Below are 25,655 nucleotides of genomic sequence, written 5' to 3'. Positions count from 1 at the left end.
GTCATTTCTGTGGGAATATGTTTTCTCTGGGAAAACAGACTGTGCAACTGATGATAGCATTCACCAGTCCTAAACTTCCACTTTGATGCTGCCACTTTAAGTTTAAATACTATAGAATAGAATAGAATAGAATAGAATAGAATAGAATAGAATAGAATAGAATAGAATAGAATAGAATAGAATAGAATAGAATAGAATAGAATAGAATAGAATAGAATAGAATAGAATAGAATAGAATAGAATAGAATAGAATAGAATAGAATAGAATAGAATAGAATAGAATAGAATAGAATAGAATAGAATAGAAAGAACAGAATAGAACAGAATAGTTCAGTTGGAAAAGACCTACAATGATATCAGGTCCAGCTGCCTGACCGTTTCAGGGCTAAGCAAAAGTTAAAGCATACTATAATGAGCATTATCCAAACGCCTTTTGAACATTGACAAATATGGGACACCAATCACCCCTCTAGAAAGCCTATTCCAGTGTTTGACAACCCACGTGATAAAGACATTTTTCCTAATATTTAGTCTGAACCTTCCCTGGTACAGTTTTGTGCCATTCCCTCATGTATTATCACTGATAACCAGAAAGAAGGGATCAGCACATCCTTCTCCATTTCCTTTCCTCAGGAAATTGTAGAAAGCAATTACTTAATTAACTAAAAAGCCTTCTCTAGGTCTAATATTGAGGTGAGGCTACATTTGCCAGATGTCCTGGTGCCAAAGTTGGACAGTGCTACCCTTGCTCCCTACATCTCTTTGGATGTTTCTAGGGGTGTCACCAACCCTGCACATTTTAAAGAAAAGATTTCTAATGATCAGGGTTTACTGTATCATAAAACTTAGTCTGAAGACCAGGCCAGTCATAGAAAGCAACCCAGTAGTGTTGTTCTTTGTTTTGAATTAGAAACATGTCCTGCCAGAAGAAGATCTAAATCTTGCTGTTTGTATATTACGTGTCCATCTGTCTGTCTATCACCTATCTGTGATATTAACAAAATGAGCTTTTTAAAAAAGTGTATGATACAGAATTATTTGTAAATAGGAATATGTCAAACATTAAAGTACAATGTGACTGTGCAAGAGAAGGGGAAATATTCAAATAAAGTTTTCTAACTCTCTAATATTTAAGGCCTCTGACTCATAAATTTATCTTTTTTTTTTTTTTAAATTTAGTCTTTTATTAAGGGAAATAACAACAGTTTCTCCTCTATATGGCATTTTTCCCCTTTAGATGAGGCACCTCTGAAATACTGACTGAATTTTCTAACTTGAGTTTCTTTGTACTCTGAGAGGCAGGGTTGACTATATATGTCTGTGAAGAGAACAGCAGTGGAAAGCACCTTCATTTGTGGAGGGCTTGGAGGACAGAGAAACTGCACAAGCCCAGTGAGCAAGGAGGCATCCAGAAGCATGAAAAGCAATTATGGGCTGCAAAAGAGGACAATGGCTGGCAGCCTGGGGCAAAAGCATGTATGCATGTGAGTCACATTGTGACTCTTCGAGGGAGATTCAAAAGCACCTTTTCCTCTGAGTTATTTCCACATTGAATATTTCTTATTCTTTAGGATTCTGTAATTATTAAAATGTAACCTGGATTTTTTTTCTCTGTAGGGAAAATACATTTTTCTTAACTACATTTTTAATTAATTTATTTATTTTTTTTAACCAGGTAGAGAAAAGAAAAATCAGCTACAGGCAGAGATCAAGACTTAAAAAAAAATAAAATAAAAAAAAATAAAAGCCTCCTGAAAGGTGAATGTGTCAGAAAGTCAGAAAGTGATGAGCTAGAGAAGAAAGGTATCTGAGGGGGAACATCTGGGTATTAGGAAGGGTAGCTGCAACTTACAGGACAGAAGAGATGAAAGTTTATGCTTAGGATCCTAAAGGCAATCCAACCCATTTGAAAAGTCATTACCAGATTTTCGTGATAGATTTTTAAATCTTGACTTGTTAAAACATCAGAAAACATAAGGAGGATCAGACTTAGGAGATTTGCAAACTGCTTGAGTATTTGCTAATATGCAGTCAAGCTGTGTCTCATGACAGTGACTTCTGACTTTTCTTTGAGGCACTCAGCTATCTTGGTTTATGTCAGATTGCAGTCTCAGACAAAGCAAAAGACAGCAGAAGAGGAAAAGGTGGGTTGAAGAATGTTATGTCAAGTACTAACAGCTGACAGTAAAACATCCTGGTTTTAGCATGTGGCTGTGAAGAAGAAAGAACAAAGGTGCTGAGACAAATTGCTGCCCATCCTTTTGAAATTTGAAATGAGGAACTGAAATTCTCTCAGACAAACAATCAGACTGAGATTCCTAACTGATAGCCATAAAACTAGTGTTGTGCTAACAGGAGATCCTCAGGGCTTCTCATTATACTTGGCCAACAAACATGAGTGAAAACTTGGAGTGAATTCTGTCTCTGATGTTGATCACTTCTGCCATCAGGTATAATCTCAGAAGCTCATTAAAAAAACACATTATAGGACCCCACCCCCCTTTTGACATTATGAATTTCTCAAATCTTTGTTGTGAACAACAGGAGGTACTCTTTCTCTTGCTATACACACCACTTCCCTCATAGAAAGTAAGCATAATAAGTGCCATTGACATACAGAGTGAGCTACAGTTCCATATGTATATTAAAAATTACTCACCTTCCCCTAGTTCTCAAGGACAGGAGTACCCTGAAAGAACAGGGACAGGAGATATTACCAGGGCTAAGGGCAGCCAGGGACTGTTTCAGTTATCGTGCAGAGAAGCATTTTGTACTCTGGGCAAGGACGAAGTCCTTTGGCTATGCAGGTGAATGTCTCTGAGAGACAAGGCTAAGTATGATGCTTTTGAAAGGGATCTCTGGAACAGAAAAAGGTGTTAAGGTGAGTAAACCTCTTTTTGACCCTTTTCAGCCTGATATTGTGCTTGGAACCACTAGATTTTAGTTGAGTAGCTCTGACTACTACCTGCATGCTGGACTTTCCAGATTTATTTTACCTTTGGTCAGAAGAGCCTGATAGTTGTGTTAGTGAACAATATCTGATATGTTGTCTCTCTCTTGCAGCTCAGGTCTCCCCAAGCACAGACTGATTGGCAGCATCATGCTGACTGGGCCTGGTCCACCACTGCAGCATGAACCTATGTCTGAAAGGAAGTACTTGTTCCATTTTCCCTGTATCTGTGGTCCACTGTGAAGCCTATGCAGAAAAAAAAAAAAAAAAAAAGAGAGAGAGAGAAAAAAGAGGGCACTTCTAGCATTTGGGAAACTACTTCATGTACAGGCTCTTTACATCTTGCAGAGCTTTCCTACAGTGAGCGTCATGGAAAAACATCAAGCATCAAGCAGCTGTACTACATGACCTACATGTACACGCTTACACCAGAGATTTCTGGTAAGTCAGACACACGAGATTCATAATTGTGAGGGCATTCATGCATTGCCTAAGGGAAAAATAAATCAAGCCTGCAAACTGATCCCTTCTATCTCACCAAATGGATTAGTTTATTGATCAGAAAGTTATTCCTCTTGCTTTGGTTATTGAATTGTATTACATCTGTTGTGTTGCTTTCCACCATTACTGCAAAACGTTAAGAGTCAGTGTGATACAATATACATGTGAGCCAAAATATTAATCAATGGCACTACATCAGACATGCAAAAAAGTCATTGATCATACAAACTAAGTGTCTGAGAGCACAAGTGTGCTTTGAATTATAGCTTAATCCAAGGAATGAATGCGTACCTAACCTAATTAGGAGTAATGTCTTCATAGAGGAGTGGACTGGGGATAACACAAACTACTGAGCCATAATACCTACTGCAAACATCACGTGCTTCTTCTTATCAAATATTGAAACTTCTTTCCTATGCTATTATCCTGGATTATTGCAGATCCAGGGAAAATGGAACAAGTATTTCCTTTCAGACATAGGTTCATGTTGAAGTCGTGGATACTGTTTTACCTCTAGTTGGCTGGCACTGCATGTAGGTTCTGTTTCTGTTTTCAACAACCCCTATACATGCATTGCCTCTGAAAGCATGCAATGCAATGAAGAAACTGAAGGCCTATGTGTAGGGGATGGAAATGTTATGGAACATGTCCTGGAGATGTGACAATCTACTGTTTGAATCTCAAGTCATTCCCACAGATAGCATCACCTCTTTTTTTTTTTTTTTTTTTTGACTGGTAAGGACCACCTTCTCTTAATGCACTCAAATTTACGTGAGCCAAAATGGAATTGCAGTAAAGTTGTTAGTTTAAGTATTCTGCCCAGGAGGTTGTTATTATCATCCATAATTATCAGTACTCTGTTGCACTACATATAGTATACTGTAGAGGATTGAGTCAGTAGGGGTTGGGCTTCCACCATGTAAAGACTGGCTAGAAGCTGTGAAGCTCTTATGTATTGTTAACTAGTGGCTGCTTGGACTATAATTAGAGTAAAGCAGATCTCTTGCAATTTATTAAGGAATCCCCAGTCACAATGTGCTTCACAGAATTACGTGAATGGTAGTTCAGCTAGCAGATTATATATGAGGGTGAAAGTGGAGCCAGAAGGAACAGATTAGGTAACAGAAAAACATACTAGGATTTCAGTACAGCATGAAAGAAATAATTCAGTGCTGCAGTATATTAAACTCAAAATTCAAAAGGGTGGAGTTATATATTACACAACTGTATTCAAGCCATATCTAAACTTTCTGGAATCTCCTTTTACTTTTGTTCTCATCAATCATCACCTTTACACTACTTCTCTTGTCAGCCCCTTTATCCCTCACCACTCCCCCCTTCCTCCAGACATCGCTCAAAGCTGGAAGAGCAAAGCACAACAAAGGAAGAAACTCAGCAGGCATCCGGATGAACTGGTTTCTTAAAGTGCCCCTTCCTTTTTGACCTTCTTTCTCATTCTGTAACCCTAAAATATCATTTTCTTGTGGAGTAACAGCAAGAACATACTTATGCTATGCCACAGGAAGATCCTAACTGTTCGGAAGCTCCAGAGGGCAGGCCTGCTTCAACTGTCAACGTCCTTCTTGTTCCAGACCCAAATGCCTACCTCACCCCTTTTAAATTGTTCTTCTCAAACATTTGGTGAAAACTCTGTGCTCTCAGGTATCAACTGTGTAGTTAGTTATACCTTACAAATCCATCAGACCTCAGAAAGTTTTCATGCCAGAAACCCACAGGGAGATTGCTTAGCAGACTGCACAAGCTCACTGCTTTCTTGGTGAGGACCATACTGTAGTTAATCTTTAGGCATACCAGAGCAGCATTCAGTATGCACAGCATGTTCAGCTTTGCTATTGATCCATTCAGAATTCACTGTGGAGATCACAAGACTTCATGACAAGAAAATCTTCATTCCATCATGCATGTGTTGGAAGGACAGCAGCAAGGGCCTTACTACATTGTGAGAAATATATTGGCATACTTGGGACATGTTAAATGGGAGTAATGCACAGTGTAGGTCATGAAGAGTACATCCTAGAGCTCACCATAAATCTTGTGTGCTCCTGAAATATCCATGTTATTCCAAATTGCCCTGAGGATACCTGAGATGGTATACCAACAGTTGCTATGTGGATGGATTCTCTTTCTTTTTGTAACAAAATGGTACTTTGGTTTTGATGGGTTTCAAATGTCTTGACTCTTTTTTCTTCTTGCATTCAGTATGGAGAAAAAAAAAATCTAATACTTTGGTCTTTGAAAGCTTCCATCATTTTGAACTCAGATATATGATTTTCTTTTTTTTCCTCTCATGTGCTTTTTTTCTGCCTAGGTTTTTCCTAAATTTTCCCTTGATTTTTTGTGTATCAAAATTAAATGGATCTGAATGCCATATTTTATTTTATTTTATTTATTTTATTTTATTTTATTTTATTTTATTTTATTTTATTTTATTTTTATTATTTATTTTAAGGAAGAGAAAAAAATACATTAAACTTTGAGGAATCAGTTGCAAAGCATTGAGTTAGCTTCCCAGATCTATAACCCATCAAATAGCTGAGTGATAGCTGTGTCATGAATGGTTTTAAAATTCTGTGAAGTAACTTGATATTAATTTTGGAAGTAAAATACAATACCTTGAAGATTTCTTGCCTAAGGATATTTTTGCATTCAAAGTTGATGAACCATGCTGCGGCTTAGAGGAATCAACCTATCCTGTGTATTTTTTATGGATTCTATCTAGAAAAGTAAGTTGGACAATATGTGTACAGCAAATACATTGCTGATTGTATAAGTTTTAATAACCCGAGGTCATAACTGAAAATAAATCTTTGAGTAATTAGGATCTATAGTCAAATTAATACAACAGGCAATTAAGCCCAATTAAGAGGCTGTCTATTGGAGGAAAAATTGTGCTTTCACTTTATTCAGGTTGAAGTGTAAAGGGAAGTCTAGTTAACGGAGAAGACGCTTCAACGCTGCAGTCATCACTATAGTTCATTGATCTCCCTGAAGAAGGGCATTTGTATCTGTAGGATGGAAATGCTTGTAGGATCTAAGCAGCTATTCTCATCCTAGACCTAGTCAGATTCAATCACTTAAGCAAATATATATGCTTTTTGACTCATTTAAGAAAAAATTATAGCAATTTCAGGGCTCATAGAACCTTCCATGTGTCCTTAGTTAATTAGTATTTTACTCGATCATTGCCTGATGATTAAATCAATCCTGCTTTATCTAGACATTCTTTTTAAAAAAATTAATCCAATCCAATGAAAATGAAGTTGATTCCCACTACTAAAAGTGTCATTCCTCTTCCCTGTCTTTCCTGTGTCAAGCTTTTCATCCACCAGAACCCCCAAGTCCTCAAGACCCCCCAAGAGCAGACCCAAGCACGCTGCTCTCAATGATTTCTTTTCCCACTCTGTACTCATGTCTGGGATTGCCCCGACCCAGGTGCAGCACCTTGCATTTGGACTTGTGTAAATTAAAGAAATAAGGAAGAAAGGTTTTTGTCCTTATAATACAGGAGAAAAGTGAATAAACATTTTAAGCTCCTGCTTCATTTCTTAGTATGTGCAAGTTTTGTATGTAATTTTCTCAAACCATAGGCTGGGAGCTTAGCTAGAGTTTGCAATCCATGTGGCGTCTCTTACCACACTGCAGAATGGTCAGGATGCTTTTGATATTGCTCTTTCCAAAAGAAGCAGCTGCATGTGGTCCTGCATTTTGTTGACAGCATCTGGGCAGGGCGTTGCTTCCCTTCAGCAGGTTCCTTGCTTTCATTGGAAGTATCCCCATTTGCACTGCCTTTTGAACACCCTTTCCAGATTAAGAGCACAGTGGAGACTTCTGCCACTGAACAGCTTTGATTTTGTCAGGTTAGCTGAGACTGGCTGCAGATCACAGCTCTTTCAAAAGGCAAAAAGACAAGGTCCTTCCATGGAAGGCTGTGTAGTTCACTCTCTCTGGGAAAATGCACACAGGAACTACAACTAGTGCCCCAAAAAGTCATAGAAGAAACTCCAGATATAATAAACATATTCTTACTGGTTTCTGTCATAGCAATTACTTCAGAATCAGGACTTTTTACTGAGAAGTATTAGTGAAAAAAAATATGCATAAATGCATGGCATGCCCCAATGCCGTTTCACTAAAAAACTAAGCTGCTCTTATATTTTCTCAGAATTACCTTTACTTCTAAATTATCCATGTCCAAATTAAATGTGAGTCCTTATTTCTTAGAGGCAGTATAGAATGTCTGTCTGGAAACTGTGCTTCTATTCTTTCAGGCTAGACTCATGGTATGAAGTCAATAAGCCAAAGAGCAATATCCACCCAAGTGCAGATGCTCAAACAGTCTGAAACGTAATCGACTGACATTTGGAATTATACATTAGAAGCTGAAGCAAAGCTTTTACTTTATTAGGTGTTATAGAGCCAGATATGCAGATGTGAGATAACATAGAAGCAGTGTCAAGAAAACTATTTAACCCCCAGGATCTGGCACCCAAACACACCAGAAACATTTTTTTTTTAAACAAATAAAAGAGAATTTAAAACAAGCTAGTGGATCAGTGGTTCAACACACAGTGCAGGTGTAGACTTAAACATTCTCCAGACAAGTTAATTGATTAAGGGAAGTCATTACTTATATCTCTTGAGTTTACTAATGGGAGACCTGAGGAGTTTAAAAGCATATCAGGTTTCTAAAAGACTGACTCTGGACTGCATTTCAAAGTACATCAAATGCTGCTGTACCTTGACTGGATATTTGATACATACGATGCAGCAAACAGCCAGAGCTGCATTACGGCAGCGAGGGGAGGTGGAGGAAGTGCCTTCTGGACATTGCTACATAGGGGGTCTGGCTGGGCTTTTCCTCTATGCTGCTTAAGATAATCACGCAAAGCACCCAGACAAGAGCCATCTGTGTTTAGGGTCACATCATTCCTCTTCCTTTGCATAACTACAGCCTCTCCAGTCCCTAAGCCCCATCCTGGGTGGGCTGGAGCTGTCCCAAAAGGGGGAGGCACAGCCTGTGCCTGAAACTCAAACTGCAACTACTGCCCCAGCATGAATTTGAAAGGGTGACGGTACTTCTGCAATCCTCCAGCAGACTTAGGGTGGGTGTTTTGTTTGTTTCTTTCTTTTGACAAGGAGTGATGCTAGTGGGAGAGTGTGTGGAAGAGAAAGCTTTGAATTAAAACTAGACTTGGCAACATTTGAGATGTAAATGCGTTAGAAAAACACATAGGTTGGTCTTTCAGGAAATGTAAAAGATGATGCCATGGGTATTTGCTATCTCTAATCTTTATTATAAGCATCAACACTAAATTAAAGACAAAGTTGGATGTTTCCGCTCAAGTTACTTAGCTTGAAACAGTTAACAGTGTTATTTAAATTGTCATGATTAGATGTCAGAGTCAATGCTCTTCTGAGACAATTGAAGTTGTTCACACTTCTCCAGAAAGTAATGCTCCTGACTGCCTGCTGACTCTGTCAAACAGAGTCTCTCTTCCCAATCTGAGGGTTGTTTTGGCAATCATATGGTTTAAAAATCCTCAACTTTAGAAAAATGAAAGCGTACACTTTCCAGAAACAGAAGACAACAATAAAAATCTGAACTGGTGTCTGGATTGACACACAGGAATTGGAATTGCTGTGTGTCCTGGTCAGCACACATTGGCCAGGCGTGTTTTAATCAATACTGAAATTAATTTTAAAGTTCTGCGTGTAAATATTATACAGATTTTATGAACGTACTGTATTTTCCAGTAATCTCTAACTAGCTTAGCTGTATTCTTATGCAATCACTTTGCTATCCATAAATTATTTCTCTTAGAAATAGCTACTGTCCATCTGCATCTTATATGAAATATAACTGTTATGCAGCTTGAAGGCTGTATTTGTGGCTTATTATATTGAGAATTAAGTGTATAAAGTTTCACATATCAAGGTTTCACATATCTGCTCTGATGTTATGTGCCAAAATATAATATTTATGTTCAGCAGAGATTGTGATCTAGGTGTGTTTTCAACGGGAATTCATCTCATTTGTTTAGCTGTTAATATGAAGGAACAAGGGATCAAGAAAACTCAGTCTCTGCACTGTCTGCTGGGGTGGCGTGCTCAGCTGGAGCTGCCCTGCTGTGACACTCCAGTGTGCCTTGTAGGTAAGGTTCCTGTAGCAATAGGTTCCACAGCATATTCCAGGAATTTCAGGTTTCTAACCCTGAAGGTCCTCTGGAATTTTTTGTTATGAGAGTTGTATTGGGAGTTGCTCATCTATATCATTCAATACTACATTTATTTTTAAACTTGTGTATCACAGTCATCTCTTTCTTACGGTCAAGAGAAGTTTCTTTGCAAACTTACCCTGTATGATCTCTGCCACCCTTTGTGCTTTTCAGAAACCTTCCTAGTTTTGCTTTGTTTTGTTACGGCACTGTTATTTTGCACAAGGCTGCATCACTGACTTACATTGTGTCATAATTCCTTTTTCAGAAGAGAATATTGGAAATTTACAATAATGCAACCCGCCAGCTTGACAGAGAGCTATAAATGGGACTGACGCATCTCCCAGTGTGTATATATAATTAATTAATTAACGAGGAAACTATAACGAGAATTAAAGAACATGATGAACCAGTCCTTGGTTTTCTATAGGAGCAATGGAATTTAACACTGTCTTGTATGTAATTCCTTACTCAACTCTTATCCATAAGTGTCAGAGAATTACTAACCCTTTGTCCCACCCCCAAAATACAAATGCAAGAAGAATGTGATCCACAAAAGTATATATGATTTTCTTTTAAGTGTCCAGCATTGGAATTTAACTAAGACATGGGATTGCTTTGATGGCACTGTATATCAGTAGAAAATAGATGGATTCCAAAACACTATGCTAAACCTGTAGCAGAGGGGGTAGTCAGTTAACTAAAGCATTAAAATGAGATTAAAAGAAGTTAAAAAAAATCCATCTTGTGATTGGAGTAAACATGAAATTATATAGGATGGTCGGGTTTTTCTAAATGTCACTCAGTTGTGTGTGAATGTAGCAAACCAATTAGATAAAATTAAATTTCAAGCCTGATTGACTTTTAAATATTCAATTTGAGCTCTGCATTTTGTGTTTATTGCATTGCTCAGGAAACATCTAGAAATGGCTGTTGAATCAAGGAATTAAATGAAAGTTGCATTGTCAATAGTCTAGCTGGGGTTTCTTAGAGAGCATTATGGCAGTTCAGTTTTATTTAGCACCATTAAGTGCTGAATATCCACAGAAAACAGAGCTATAAGTCTGGAAAAGGACAGACTGGCTGCTGGAGTGCTTTGGCATTTATATCTGGATAGCACTGCCAGATAACGAGAAGTTTGATACTATGGAAATCATAACTATGAAATATATAACAATAGTAACCCATGAAGACGGAATATATATCATGAAATATTGGAGGATAATTCAAATCTGCACGGCAATCTGCTTTTCATTTCAAGTGTTGAGCCTATGTAAGCCATAACTTATCCAGGTATTACTCACGTGGGAAATAACTACAGATTTAGTACAGGCACTGGAAAAAAGAAGAATCCACACAGGAAGAACACCAAGGATGTAATGCTCTTTTTCTTCCCACCTCCACTGTCTGTGAAGAAGAAAAGGACTTATTGTAGAAAAACGTGCTCACTATGTGTAGAGTGAGTGAAAATCCCATTGCAGCTGTCAAGGGAAATGTCTGCTGGAGAGAAAAATCCCGATAGCAAGGAGAAAGCTACCTCTTTTTACCACTTTAAGAAAGAACGATTGGCATGTGATTGGCCCCAGATCCCCCCTCCCCAAACAATCTTAATGCTCTTTTACCACCCTAATATGAAACAGAATGGTGTTCCACCAAGTGCTTCATTATGGCCGGCATCAACTTGGTCTTCTTTCCTCTGAGTCAGAGGAGTCATTACTGCCTTTTATGATATATTTAATGCTCTGGGAAATAGGCTTTGGACCAGAGAGAGAAGAGAGGATCTGTCTCAGTACTGGAAGGTTGAGTCAATATGTCATATGAATATTATTTTTTCATGCTTTTATGACAACCCTGCTCTCTGTCAAAAGGTCAGAGTTTCCCATTATCCTGTTCCTGTGTTATCAAAGCCATGGTAAGAAAATGTCTCACTGAAAAGCTACTGATAGCTTTTTTTTTTCCTTCCCCCCCCCCCCCCCCCACTAATAAAACAGAGCACCTACAGGCAACAAAAAGTGAAAAAAACAGTAGAGCCATTTCATTCTTTTAATTTCCATTTTTCTGCTGTAGTAACCTTTATACCAGCATCTTTTCTATTCTCCCAAGGCAATCACTTTTCTTATTAAAAGCAAAATATACAAATGGTGAATGAAACTATTGCAATGTTACTTCCACAAAATATTTTTTTATCTCTTCCTTTGGTCACCAAATCCAGAAATATTAGCAACTGGAAGATGCTGTAGAAAGGGATCTGTACCTACTCAGAAGGAGCAGCAATCTGTCATTCAACAGATATTTTTATTTTCTTTGATCCTACTGGTAAAATCTAAGCAGTTTCATTAACAGAACCAAGTACAAAAGAAGTGCCTGTGTTTCAATATTACATCATAGAGAACCAGCCCTCTCAAAAACACCACCTAGGGTAGTTCCTGCTAGAAAACAAGATAAAAAAGATCACTTTGACACAGAAGCCAAACCCAGCCAAGCCTTTGGAACATTCCCAGAGCTCAGAATTAAATGTGTCTTTGAAACAACCCATTCTAGAAAATGATATACAAATGAGTATAGCGTGCATCCAGCTTTGCTTTGGCAAGTGTCCTGGGCCATGATTTCCTGTGTCGAGGATCCCACCCTCAGACAGGAATAGCCAGATATTCAAATACAGGGTGAGGAGCAGCTGACAGTGTAGCTGTTCTGAACAAGGCATCTGGGTTTGTCATGTCTCTAACCAGATTGTGCTGAGATGTTGTGAAAAAGGAAAAAATAATCATAAGGCAAGCAGTGAAGTCTTGCCTACAGAATACACGAAACAGTCCTTCTTACTCTCAGCTCTGCAACACCCTTGGCTGAGAGCTGTGCTTCTTCGGGAAAGGTGTGGGTCAACTGAGCAGAACGCAAATTAAGTGGTAGTCTAGAAAACATGATGTGTGAAGAAAAGTTGAGCAAGTTGGAGTTATGCAGTGTAAAAATTGGAGGAATAGCATGAAAATAGCCTCTAAACAGGTAAAAGGCTGCTGCAAAGAGTGGGAAAGGCAGGCGTACAAGAAGCAAGATTAAATTACAGCAAGAAAAACTCAGCAAAGAGGTTAAAATATAGCAGTAGAGCCACTGGGCTATTTTGCCCTCGGGCAATTGCAAAGTTGCCAGCACTGGAGAACTTTAAGGACACATCAGACAAACACTGATCAAGAATAAAACAGATTTTTCAGCCCTTCCTTAGGACTGTGATGTACTACATGGCCTAGGATGCAACAAAATTCTCTGGCAAGTATTAGTGATGTAGTCTCTGGCCAGTTGCAACCCATACACATAGTGCACCATCCAAATTACTTCTGTTGAGAACATCTGCATGGCTTGCATGAAAGAGGTTTGTGCCAGGTGACCATCCTAGGGGCAAGGAATGCATGAAGCAATGACGCCTCCACCTCTGGTACCTGCTACTGGCACTTGGAAGTTGTTTCAGGGGCTACTTCCATGCAGAGACAGTTGAGTGGATTCTCCACTGTTTCACTAAGAGTCAGTGTTGTAGAACATGACTTCCCCGTCTCTGCACTATCCTCTGTAAGGATTTGGGGCTCTACTGTGTACTAGATGGATGGCAAGGCAGTTGTACTGGTGTTCAGCAACCTCTCAGTTAAACAGCATGCAAGGGAGTACAATCGGGAATTGTAATGGGTGAAAACAGGGCTTTTCATGATGCATACATCCCAAGGTGTGCCAGGTCATCCAAATCATATGCCTGCCATACAGCATCAGGGCTTCTTCTTCCCCTGAGACACCTATACAGCAGGCAATACATGAAGCCAGAAAAATTTCATGCCACTGTCAGCTAATACACAGGAGGATGTAATGCTGCAGAATAGCAGAAGAAAGGTGGTGCATGCTTGACTGACACGGGCAGTCTGACATTTGATAACTGAGTTTTACACAGGATTTTTCTCTTAAAGATAGGAAGTGCTTTACAAACATTCATTAAGCTTCATGATACTTCTAACATCACCTCCTTTTTACAATTGCAGAAGATAAAACTCTATGGTTCAGCTTCAGTCCTGGCACTAACAAGGGGTGACATGGTATTGGCTGGACACTGACGGTCACTGGTTGGCATTTTTCACTACTTTGCCTTCAACATGATGTCCTGAGCAGGTCTGGATGGCTCCACTGTGATATGAGTCCTGCTGTTCAAGCACTGTCACCATTCCCACCTGGCTGGCTGGCATGCAGATGCTTGAGGTACGGCAAGCAGTGCTTTTGCTACATTATCAGCTGCAAAGCCTTCCCCTGTGCTGCACTTGCTCAGTTATTATGGAAACAGGCAGGATGGAAACCCTGTCAGAAAGGCATAACTTCCAGAGTCCCATCTCCAGACAACCACAATCTGCATTTATGCACTCCCTCTTCCATCTATCCCTCTCGCATGTTCTCACAAGCCTGTGGAGTTGAAATAAAAAATACTCTGTGTCTACCGAATTAACCCAAGTCTCCTTCTTAGGTATAACTAAACACAGATGTATCATAAGCTAGGGCAAGCCTCAGACCTGTATGAGTAACTGTTGTACAACGGCAGCGAAGAGAAGCAAGTCCAGAATTAGCAATTTTTCTGTGGTCCCAATTTGGTTGTTTGCCACTGAGACATTATTTTTGCCTCTTCTCCTTGTTGTTGGCTTTTGTTTGTTTGTCTTCATGAAGACCAGCTGAAATGATTACAGGAATATTTTCCTTTCATTTGTGAGGTGTCATTGGATTCCTGAGGCAGCCAAGGACTTTGTTTCATTTTTAAGGCTTTCAAGGCTTATGTCTCCACTTGGTGAATGCTGCACCTCAGAAAATCTCCCCTTTAAACTCTCTAATGTGCCAGCTGGAGTAGCTGAGCCCAGTGCAAGCATAGGTCTGACTGTGGCTGCAGTTGTCCCTGCCCCCTGGCTGAGATGGTTGCAACAGCAAACTTCTGCCCAACGGCTAAAGAAAGCCTGTGCTCCTTTCCTTGCAGAAAGTATCCAGTAGTGACACTTCCAAAGTAGGATATACTTGCCAGGCATTAAGGGCTTTATCAGAGGTCAAGCAGCAGGAGCAGTCTTTGAGAAATGATTATGCTTCCTTTGAATCACTGGTGGCTGGAAGACCAATGTTGTGGGGGCCCTGCCAAACACCCTCCCCAGCTGTAAATGTCTGTAAATGCAGGGCTTTTCTTGGCAGGGAGCAAGGGAGCAGCATGCAGGAGCCAGCAGTTCAGAAGAAGTTCTCATTTCCCTTTCTTCCTTCTGCCTGAGTGATGTGGCTGACTGCACCCCTACCCCCATCCTCAGTTTTTAAACTGGATGTGCAATGTGTGCTGCACCTAGGATGAAATCCAATGTGGAAAGAAACTGGGCTCGTGGAAGCTGATGAGTCGCAGTTGTATGCCTGCAGAAGTCTGTTTTCCCCATGAGGCAGCGGGATGGGTGTCAGCAATGCAAAGCTGGTGAAAATCAGCAGTGCTTCACACGAGTGATGCTTTGGGATCAGGGAAAAAGCAGCTGTGAATGATTCAAAGCCATGAAAACTTTCAGCAGTTAAAAAAACCCTGCATTTTCAGACGGAAACCTCTCCACTATGGAAAGAGCGCCTAAGTTTTTTTAAGGTATTTGTGTGCTAAGTCAGCTCAGCCAGTGGTCTGTAGTTGGTTTCAGCAGGCCCTCTCAAACCTCCTACCCTTCCTTGCTTGTTTGTAAGTAACAATGGATATGGAGGACTCAACACAGACTCGGGAAGGAGTTTAAGTTCCTTAGTGATTTCCACAAAAACTGGGAAACTCATCACAGAAGAGGTTAGGAGAGAAAACATACATCTTTCTAGTTATCTGTAGACAGGTAACTAGAAATCCCATCCTCATTATACATTGTAACATATTGGCCTCATTTTGCAGGGGAAAACTGCCCATTGCCTGTGGGCAGAATGAGAGGACTTGTCTGTGTATACATTACTTACTTGAAAATACAAGTTACACGACAATTCTACATGCCAGCAGTTAGAGTTACTTACATGAAACTGCAGTGTGAGCAAGTCCTGAGAGGTAAAAAACACTGAGGAGGAAAATACAGGAAAATACAACTTAACATTATCACAAGTGATTTTTCCCTTCCTTACTGGGAAATGTTGGGGTAATCCCTAAGACTATTGCTCAGAACTGTCATGCATAAATTTAGCAACAAATTCAATCCAATAGCCAACATTTATTTTTAGAAGTGATTGTTTAAATTTAATTGCGGCTCTATTTTCAAACTAGAGTTTTACACTAAACAGGTTTTATTGAGTCAGACTTAGCCTGCAAGTTGAATTTTTTCAGGACGTTTCTGCAGAATCTAAAAACAATCAAAGTATTTCTCCACAGTTTATTTTTTCCAACAGAAGTGTGCATTTATTTTTAAATACAAACAGTTCCATACAGTGTTATCCTCCCAACCTACTGGCAAAAGAGAACTGGGAAAATAACAAAATGTAGAGAACCAGTAGAAAGACTGAAAGTGTTCTTCCCAAGCTATAAGAAATGTAGATAATAAGTAAGGAATGCACTTGCATGGATCAGATATTAGCTGACTTGGGCATAGGAAGTAGCAGCCCCAAAACAAGCTTCACTGATGCCATCAGCACGATTTTCTCTGTTTCAAGAACCCAAGACTTCATCTCCGGATTCTCATCTCAGCATGGCTGGTCACTGGGTATAATCTTCTGCCTTTGGGCATAGTCTTCCACTTCTTTTGGGCTCTGTCTCCTTTCTTCCATCCTTCCACCCAGGCCAAAGATTGCAAAGTACTATGGGTTTGCTCAGAGCCTGCTACAATGAAAGAAATTTGGGGTGACACTGAGAACAGCTATCATGCTCCTGCTATTATAAAATGCCAGATAAATAATGCAATATTTCATTTTAATCACAGTTCATCTCATATCTAAAGAAATTTTAAATGGGAAGGAACTTTTAAAATGAAGAATGTGCTGTGAGGAAGTCTGATTTAATTTTGTAATATGAATACTAACCAGAACAACTCTAAATCACCAATGTCTATACAGTTATTATGGAAGAAAAAAGATTAAAAAGAAAAAAAAAAAAAAGAAAAGAGGAATCATTTAAGAGAGTAATTTTATAAGGCACAAAAGCAACATGAGAGCAGAATTTGCACAGCAGCTTGTAGCACCCAGTGTAGGATTTCTGCATTTCCAACTTGCAATATTCCACAGTCCTTTAATGTAAGGTATGAATTGTTGTAACCTTACAGTATAAACCTGCCTCTCTGTTTTTATTCTGCATGCTAATGGTGTCATATTAATGTCATTGATATTTCACCTTGACAGTTGTTTCACAATAGCAGCAAACCCACAACATAGTGACTCTTGCTACATAGATATTTCCAGGAAATATATTTTACACCCCGGGAAATATGCTTTTACTCCTGAATGATTGTGAATACTTTTTTAAAAAACAAACAAACAAACAAACAAACTATAGAGAAACTGAAGCCTTTGTCACTTTTTTTTTTTTTTAATAGAAGTAAAACTTCAGCAGTTTGAACTTCTGTCTTGAGTTCTATTTCAATAAAGGAATAAATGCTCAGTAACTTTTCATAGATGCAGTGTGTCTAAAACATTAAATACATAAGACAGCCTCTTTTTTTTCAAACTACACAAAGCCTTGCTCTCTCTTTAGACATCTCAAAGCAGATGTTTGCTTATGAGCTCCATTTGGTGTTGCCTGTAGGACTGGTTTCCCTCCCGCTTCTTATTTTCCCTGTTTTCCTCCCTCTCTCCCTCCCCTTCCTGACTTCCAGCCTCTGTGCTTATTAGCAAGCAATATGTAATCAGTCCAATGCTGATTTTCTTTCCAGTTTCACTCCCTCTCCTCTTTGTCTTTCCATTTCACTTTTTCTCTGTGAAGTGTTTGCAATATTTACTTTGTTGTCAATTGGAGCATCTGCAGAATCCTTGGAATAACAGTGACACGCAGTCTGGCCCAGCAGGGAATATAGAGGGTTACACAGCTGATGGAAGAATCAAAAATTGCTTTGGATACAAGCCAATGACACACTGAAAGGAAACGTAGGTGTCCAGAAATCTAACCTAGAAACAGGTGGGTTACAGGAGATGGGCCTCCTTTCTGGTTTTAAGCCTATTAAGTGTTGGGGTGCCGCTATTGCTTGTGTGGCTGGGAAGTTGCTGGTATTATTTTGTGTTGCACTAAATAAAGTTCAACATCTCCCTGCTCAGATTTTATGAGGCAAGGCTGCTCCGAGGACAGCAGGCTCAATGAGGCGTGATGGTAGGACAAGAGGACCCACTGTGGCAAAAGACTCTCAGGCTGGGAAATATTCTGTTAGAGAAAAGGGAGAGGTTGGGAGAGGGCAGAGAGGGGAGAGTGGGGCAGAGAAGCGGAAAGGGACAAAGCTGGCTGGTGGGTATTCACGGCATCCTAAACCCCTCAATGGGGTATTGTCCCCGGGTAGAGGTTATACTGACGGAGGGGGCCAGGGGCTGCTTCTCTTGGAGGTGGCCAGCTGGTAGGTAGCCTGGGGGGCCTACAGTGGCCCCGGAGGCTAAATAAATGTGTCTTCCCCAAAATCAACGTGGCGCTGGCTGTGTTTATTCAGGAACCAGCGACCAGCTGTCAGGAGCCTGTGAATGAAGAGAGATTTTTTAATGATGGTGCTTTCAACCATAATGATCAGTTTGTGTTGTTTTCCATTTTCAAAGCTGTTTTTTGTAAGGAAAAAGGCTGAAACCTTTCTTTAATGAAACACGAAGCCCAAGACTCTTCTTTGCATGTGGGCCTCTCTCCACCCCGAACTGGAGAAGCCATTATCATAGTCCATAAAGGCTCTGCTAATACTCCACAGAATCTTTCAAGTGCTCATTTATGCCTTTATTATTTTTTTTCAGTCTAGCTTCAGCAAATGATCTGGGGGGAGCATTTCTGGTCTGGACTTTAGGAGAGACTGAAGGAGGAAGGGAGATTGCTTCAGATCAAGGGAAATGGTAAAGCTTTTATGTAGCTCTAAGCACATGAATATGCTCACTGAAGTCACTGGCAATACAATATAAATGCCAGGGCCTTCTTCTCTCTTCCCAGCTCAGTCATTCCAAGGTGTGAGTACCACACTTCCCCCCCCCCCCCCCCCCCCCCCTTAAAATAGGGTGAGCAGTAATTGCCTCCTTTTCACAGGATTATACATCTTAAAATAAAATATAACATTATTATTATTATTATTATTATTATTATTATTATTATTATTATTAAAAGCTGGGTAACATTACTATCCATAGCTCAGCAGTAAGTTCAAGGACTTCAGAGAAGGGTCAGAAAGAGAAAAAAGTAAACTGAATATTAAAAAAACAAACAAACAAACAAACAAACATGAAAAACATATTTGAAATAAATAAAGATAATTTTGAAGCGGGTGTCCTGACTGCAAGCATCAATTCCAGAATTTATAGTAGGTTTGACAACATGGGACTTCAGCAGAACACCATTGAAACTGAGGAAAGGACACCCATTGACTTCAACCACTGTTAGACAACACCAGCAGAGCCTGTTCCACCAAGATAACCAATCACTGGTATATAACAGATAAATGCCTGATATGAGATGCACAAAATCAGAGGCATTTCCAAACCAGGGGCAGGCTGAGGCAAATCGGTCCATGCCCTTATTGGTAGTAGATCCCCAAGTTTAGATCTAAGAGCTTAACAGTTAGTCCTGCAGCACCTCAGCACCTTGCTCCTGATAGGTGTTAAGCACTTCAGCATTACATTCCGTAAAAGGACCTGGGATGACTCAAAATAAGACCTGAAAGAGCTGAGCAAAAAGAAACCTAAAAGAGATACCAAAAAGGGCAGGAAGAGCACTGAACAGGACAAGAATGTGACTTCCAGTTGGAGAGACTGGTTAGAAGGGTCAGCTCCTGTTGTGTGAAACAGGAGAGCTCAGGCAGACAGCACAGAGTCACAGTCACTGTGCATCTGATAGCTGGTTTCATCCGATGGCCCCCAGTCAGAAAGAAAAACAAAACAAAAACAACAACAAAAACAAACACATTCATCTGAGTAGTGGACATCCTTTCTCATTTACAAGAACTGTTATCACTTTTCATCATGGCCAGATTATGGTGATCTGCTGGTCTCACTTCCGTAAATGAAGACTAATTAAACACTTGCTGAGGCAGAATGGTTTTGATAGGGATGTTCACATGCTTAAAATTTGCTATCCGTTATTAGGTTGGTGAATCACAGTTGCATACAAAATGAACTGAGACAAAAGTTGCATCTGGCTGTCATCCCACTTCCCTGTCTATGGCCCTAGTACAAATTCTGCACAGCTTAAGACTGCTTGATTTTATGACTACATTAAGATTGACTGAATTTAACAAAGCCTTATATATGCACATAGTATCACGAGTATTTTGTGCTCCAGTCGCACTTTCTTTTCTTCCACATTAAGTCTCTAATCACATTTCCCCTATCGTGCTGGTACATCATAGAAAACTGTCATGTTATACAAGAGAATTGAGGTTACTGGTTTTACACTACGAAAACTTTTCCACGGTTACAGCTGTATTGGCTTAAGTGACTGTTCTCCTTATTTCCTTTTTTGGTTTTGCTGTTTCTGTTGAGAAAAAAAAATGGAATGTAGAAATGTGAAACATGAGATGAACTTTTCTCTGGATGATCAAAGAATACGAAATGTCACACCAAGAGACAGCAAAAAGAAAATCAGCTGTTGAGCTCAGACAAAAAGAAGGAGCATCTGATCAATTAGATGGGAAGATAGAACCCAAGACTGATGACCACTTATTATTTTTCCATATAAAATGTTTGTATACAGGATAATTCTTTAAATTTAAGAACATGGAGCAGAAGTAGCTCTTGGAAAGACATTTTTTCCTGACACCAGTGCCCCTAGATGAGAGACTGCAACATGCTGAAATAAATTAATCTGGGCCACACTGCTGCTGCTCAGCAAGCTATGAGGATGTGACAGGGAAAGTGAGGGAGAGGATGAGGGGGTGCACAGGAGAATGGAGCAACTGGGGCCTGGCTGGGGAGCTCAGCCCTCTTCCCACCTCAGCATCAACAGCTGGAAACTAAATATCCCAAGCACAGACTGACTGCCTGAGCTTGCTTTTCTCTTGTGTAGAAAACACATAGGGCATGGTCTGTCCTACAGAAATTAGAGATTCAGAAGACCAATTAAGTCATTCAATTTGACTCCCTGAGGCCAATTCCAGGACTGCTCTCTCTTCTAGATACTCTGTTGTGGGCTTTTCTTTTATTCAGTGTAATTTTAAAAGTCCCAAGTGACAGTGCTTTCATTATTTCCCTAGGGAGACTACTCCACAGTCAAATATATTTCACTGTCAAGAAGTTTTTTTCTTGTAATTCCTCTTAAAATTTTATTCCTAATTGCATTTCATTTACCCAGACTTATATGTATTATGCCATGCTAAATGACTATTAGTTACACTAAAAATTAATCTCTATTTCCCATATGTTAATAGAATGTTACAATATCCTGTCTTTGTCATTATTTAGACAGACTGAGTTTTATGGTGACTTTTTTTAAGCTTATGGCCCTTCCTGAATTACATTGATCCCCTGTGGGCACCTTTCCTGTACACAGTATATCTGCTGCAGTGATGCAATATTCCAGATGATAGTTCTTACACAACCTTGATGCATACAGTATTTCCCCTGCCTCTGCAACACATTGACTGTTGGGGGTGTTTTTTGTTTATCACGTCAGCTTGAATGTGAAATGGACTAGTAATTTCAGTGCTCATGCTCACCAGCGAGTCTCTGCCATTAGCACCATGCCCCAGCCCTTCTACTGCTTTTTGGAATTATATTTTCTACTGTTCATTAGATGACATATTTCATAATTCAGTCTAATTTTCTTTTCTATTTTCAGGTTTCTAAAGGATCATAATGCATACTATTTTTTCTGTCTTTAATTCTCCTTCAGATTTGTAACTTGCAATCGTACCAAATATTTTTCATGGATAGGGGCTTTCTCTACATCCAGCAGTGTTGTGCAGGATATTAACAATTCACTGCTTAATTATTTGTCATTATTCTTTACCTATTGTCTTTTATAATTTTTGATATACACTGCATTTTTCTGCTTAAGAATATCTCAATTATGTTTTAAAAAAATATTTCAGGAAACGCATTATAGAGCACTAAAACAAATTCATATCTATCCAAAGAAAGCAATAAAGTTTCTCTAGTAAAACTGATTTTTCTGTTTTCCTTCCCTTCCCTTCCTTTTTTTTTTCTTTTTTTTTTTTAACAGCTGCAAAGTATTTGGAAAGATCTTTGATTTTTTAAAAGGTAAATGTTATGTTTAGCTTTCCACTAAAGATTTTTGTACCTTCTCCCATCCCATAATTTTTCAAAAGTAGTTGTCCTTTATGTAGTAGCATTATTAGGTAATTATCTTAATTTGCTAAGGTATATTGTCATCAGAACTTGAAGACTTGTTGAGAATTGTGTTTTTATAGACTTTTCCTATCTTACTTCATATAAAATGTTTTTGTTTTTTTTTTTGTTGTTGTTTTTTCTTCTGCTAATTTAACAAAGTTCACTCACTTCATAGAAAATGTTTTGTTGCTTTTGTTTTTTCTTCTGCTAGTTTAAAAAAGTTCACCCCTGCATTCATGCACATGGACAGTGCTGATATTGTGAACATTACAAGAAAAAGCATGTGAATAACACCAGTAGATGCCTGAATTGTCCTGATTTTTTGCATAAAAAAAGGCATTGATATGTTGCTATTTAAGTCCACATGAAAAAAAAAAAAAGTCACAAAAGTAAATAAATTCTAACAAAACTCTGCTTTGGCAAATGTCTTTCTGTATGGGGCATTCAAAATCTCATAATCCTCATCACTGACAATAGACTGTGTTAATATGGATGGCTTTACCTTTTATAAATGCCACCCAAATTATCAACATTGATTTGAATGTGACATAATTTTCTTGCAAATGCTGTTAAGTTTTTATGCTCTTGGTGAGCAGCTCTGCTTTGATTATTAGACATAGTAAGTCTTCTTTTAAGCAAGGAACCTCAGATATTTGCCTTGACTCCTATGTGCAGGTTGCAAAACTAGATATAAAATAGATAATTTAACTTGTTTGTGTTAATGATCTGACGTGTCTTCCTGAAGTTAGCTATTTAAGCACAACACTTGAGTTACAGCTATATAATCATCGATATCTTTAATGACACATTGGGGGTGATGCTGTCAAACAGGATAAGTATGCTCCTGATCTTTCAAAGTCTTTCAAAGGGATCACACAGCCCCTGTTATAAAGCACCCTTCATTCATCACTAAATTCCACTAAACCTTCTCACTTTGACATCTCTTCTTATCAGACAAACTGCCTGCTCTTTAAAAAGTTTGCAACTCACCTGTGGTTTCCTGGAAGACAAATATTTCTGTCTCCTAACTGATAACTTCTAAAAGGGTCACTATGATAGATCCCCACATGATACCCCCAGAAGAGGTGAAGGCTGAATCTGCAAAGGAACTAAAGTGCCTCAAAGGTTTAATATTAGGTGATAACGTAGAGGTGTATGGGACTTCTTCATGTATACAGAATGTATACATACAGAATCCAGATGTCTCTTGCTCTAGGCAGCAGCTGAGAGAGCAAGCTGAGGATCCATATTTTAATTCAGTCACTTAAATTTCACTTTAGGTAGCTAAGTTCTTTTATGGCTGTGGCTCTGGTTGACTAATTACACAAGACAGAGGAAGGAAGTATTACCCTCGTTTTACAAATGAGGAATTCAAGTACAGAGAGATTAAATGTTTTGCCTAAGGAAATGTATGAAACTTGAGGCAGAATCAGGAAGGCCCGCTGGAGCTGTGCTTCAGATCAAGATCTCCTTAGCCTCTGATCCCTGTGTCTTAACAAAAAAGCCCTTCTTCTCCACTTCTCTCAGCTATGTCAGCTCACAAATGCTGCTGAACTGGACGTTTTTGAGACTGTAACTGTTTACTTCCTACTTTCCCTATGCACTTTCCGGTGAAGTGATTAATCCTTCTCTTTTACATAGGTTTTTGTACCATGACAATCCCCCCACCCCCCGTTCGCCAGTGCCATCCAGAAAAGCACCTAGCAACACAGCTCACATTTGTCACTGGCTGTTTGTATCTTCACTTTCCCTCCAGAGAAGGACTGTTGCTTTCGTATGATTTTTGAAAACACACATTTTGCCAGGTATTTGTGTTAGAGGAGACAGGCAAAGGTGAAAGCACATCCTGCACTGCCTGCTGTGGCCATGAGGTTAGTGAAGGCCTGTGGTTTCCCAGTGGGTTTGTTCCAGGCAGGGCTGACTCAAGCCTTCACAGAGTACATGTAACATCTAATTTTGCTCTGCTGGGGAAGTGGCGTCAGAGCCAGGCTGCTCCTGCTACGGGAAGGGAAGGCAAGAGAAGCAGAGATGGGAAGCTGACCAAGGCAGGCCACAGAGGGCTGGCATGGCTTGCCCTGCCGCTGCCAGGCGAGGGCAAGGAGAGAACAACCACTGCTGGTTTTGGCCTCACCCCTCTGGCATTAACTCATTTCCCGTGGGTCTGGTACGGGGGGAACAGGCAGCGTGGCCACGGTCGGTTTGCTGCCGATAGAAACCTGCCTCCCTGGGCAAAGGCCAGGTTTGCTCTCCTCCCAGCCACACTGGCTCCAGCCTCTGCCTGGCCTCACAGTATCCCAGAGGCAAGCTTCCTCCCCACTGGAGACAGCTCCTTGGAGAAAGAAGATAAGTCATTGCCCACTGCCTTCAGCACCGAGATGCCAGCAGACTACTGAGGGCCTGTGTTAGGGACCATCCGGCCGAGACCTTGGGTTGGATTTAAAATCACCAAAGCAGCCAGGGCAGAGAGCTGAGGTGAAGGCCTGATATGCTTGAGGTCACCTGTGCTGCTAAGGAGATACGCTGTAGTGTTTGCTGCTGGTTCTTGTTTCCAAGGTGTATCACATTGCTGCTGCCCAGCCAAGAAACAAGGAAGACATAAATGACTGAGGGTAGGTCACCACCTGCCAGATGGCAGGCTCTCCCAGTCAAGCTGAGATGAAAGAAAATATTACTGACAGGAACTGGTGTCTGCAGAGCAGTGGAAAAGCTGACAAGCATGCTGGTCACTTTCCATGTGTCAGGAGCAGAGGCACTGCCGTCACCGAGGAAGAACACAGGGTGTCTGCCACTGCACTGGGCACAGGTTGGGCCTGATGGGGAGGTGCGCCCCAGGGCTCCTGCCAAACACTCGCTGGAAGACTTGATGGCAGAATGTCTGCAGGTGAATGAACCTCAGCAGCAGCCATAGCCTTGTAGGATTTACAGGCTCACCAGGGAATCCAGGATCCACTGGACCCAGGTGGCTCCTCTCGTTTTTAGGTGACAAAGTCCAGAAAACATATTTAGGTAGGGCTGAGAATCCGGACTCTTGGGCAAACCACCATGTGTAGTTCCTTACAAGCCCACTGACCATTCAACCAAAGTTTGGTCAAACTTGGTTTCCTTTCATAGGACATCTCAGGTTTAGTTAAAGGGTGATTTCTAATTAAATACAACTTTATTTTTAAATTGTCCATCCATCTCTGTCTTGACAGGACCACTTCTATGAAGCCAGCTTAAGCAGCCCTGAAGCTGGCTTTTGCTATCTTCTTTGTAAATACTGAGCTACAAGACTGGGTGCCAGCTGGCCAGAAATGAGGTCTACAAGGTAGATTTCCTCATCACTGAACTAACAGATGGCCAGAGAGAGGAGGGCCCTCTGTTCACATATCACATTGGCAGCTGCAGTCAGGAGTGGCACCAGCTGTTGAGCATTTTCTTTCACAGGCTGAGGAAGGGCAGAGGCCACTTCTCAGGGTTCAGGTTGCAGCGCTTTGAGAGTGTCTGTTACTTCCTCATCTCCTGATGAGACGAACTAAAGTACTGGA

Source organism: Anser cygnoides, chromosome 2 (assembly GCF_040182565.1).
Source record: "Anser cygnoides isolate HZ-2024a breed goose chromosome 2, Taihu_goose_T2T_genome, whole genome shotgun sequence".
Lineage (NCBI taxonomy): Eukaryota > Metazoa > Chordata > Aves > Anseriformes > Anatidae > Anser > Anser cygnoides.
Note: the sequence above shows the minus strand (reverse complement) of the source record.